Source organism: Silene latifolia, chromosome Y (genome assembly GCF_048544455.1).
Source record: "Silene latifolia isolate original U9 population chromosome Y, ASM4854445v1, whole genome shotgun sequence".
NCBI lineage: Eukaryota > Viridiplantae > Streptophyta > Magnoliopsida > Caryophyllales > Caryophyllaceae > Silene > Silene latifolia.
The window spans coordinates 440164585-440166000 of NC_133538.1; the positions used below are offsets into that span (position 1 = coordinate 440164585).

At 46.0% G+C, this 1416-nt stretch overlaps 1 non-coding gene across 1 annotated transcript; it reads left to right on the forward strand.

The window, feature by feature from the left end:
* Positions 1-1020: 1020 nt before the first annotated feature.
* On the forward strand, positions 1021-1126 carry LOC141635400 (small nucleolar RNA R71). The gene has a single exon (XR_012540093.1). It is a non-coding gene; the product is annotated as a small nucleolar RNA R71 (small nucleolar RNA).
* Positions 1127-1416: the final 290 nt, after the last annotated feature.

Genomic DNA, 1416 nt, shown 5'->3' on the forward strand with positions numbered 1-1416 from the left:
CGAGCAATTCCTTTTTCCTGTTCACTCGATCGAGTAGAAATTCCACTCATTCGAGTACTTTCTTCAGCAATTTTACTGGATCGACCTCTAGAAACTAGTCGATCGAGTACTTTCTTAGCCGTCAGCTCCTTTTCTTCACCAGAACACTGTTCATCAGCAGTTATTACCTTCCTCGGGTCTGATTTCAATACTTCCGGTCCCTCATATGAACGACCGCTTCTCAAATTGATTAAATTTACCGTCTCATGTGGATTTTTGTCAGCTTGTGACGGTAAATGACCCGGTTTCCTTGCAGATTGGTTTGCGGCTAACTGGGCAACTTGTGTTTCAATTGCCTTGATGGATGCATCTTTCTGTTGATCACTCAGCTGCCACTGCTTTGTAAAAGATTGCAACATAGTCTTTAGCTCACCTATCTCACTCACCCCACCAGAAGATGATGCACCATGATTGGGAGGAGGGAAGGAAGGAGGCTTCTGAAAGCCTTGTTGATTCTTATGTCGAGGAACATACGGCTGCTGCTAGTGCGGAGGAGGGGTAGGATTGAGCACATTTTGAGTTGTCCACCTCAGATTGGGATGGACTGTCCCTTGGTTGCTATAATAGGAACCCCCTCCTTTCCTATATTGTTGAAAGTCAAGGACCTGTTCCTTCTCTGTAAGACAGCCAATAACAGTATGGCCGTCGTTGCTACCACACCTCTCACATGTGACGGTCTCCCCTCTAGTAAGCATATGGACCGTCTGAGGCTTCCCAGTAGAATGCAGCTCCAACTTATCAAACCTAGCATTCATGGCTTCCAGCTGAGCCAGAACCTGCTTATCGACTGCATGAACTGTTCTAATACCATCCCTCGGGTTTCCATACTCAGCAATGTGATTCGCCATCTCTTCAATAAGGGCCCATCCCTTATCATCGTCAGTATTCTCTTGGAATCTCCCATTAGATGACGCATCAAGTATGGCTCTGTGATCATCGTACAGCCCATTGTAGAATTGGTTAGACAGAAACCATGGATCAAAACCATGATGAGGAATAGACCTCACTAACTTCTTGAAACGGTACCATGCTTCATATAAAGTTTCATCAGGTGCCTGCTTGAAACTTGTGATCTTTGCCCTCAGCTGATTGGTGCGCTGTGGAGGGAAATATCTCTTGTAAAAAGCAAGAGCAAGGGTCTCCCAGTTGGTAACCCCTGCGGCTGTGCGGTCCAAATCAGTCATCCACTCCCTGGCTGAGTCAGTCAAAGAAAAAGGAAACAGAACCTCCTTAATCTTGTCTTGAGTTACCCCCTTTGTGGCGGGGATAGTAGAACAGTAGTCCTTAAAGACCTCCATGTGCTTCCTTGGCTCTTCACCTGCCACACCTCTATATAGATTTCTCTCCACCAGATTGATATAGGAAGGACAGATGTCA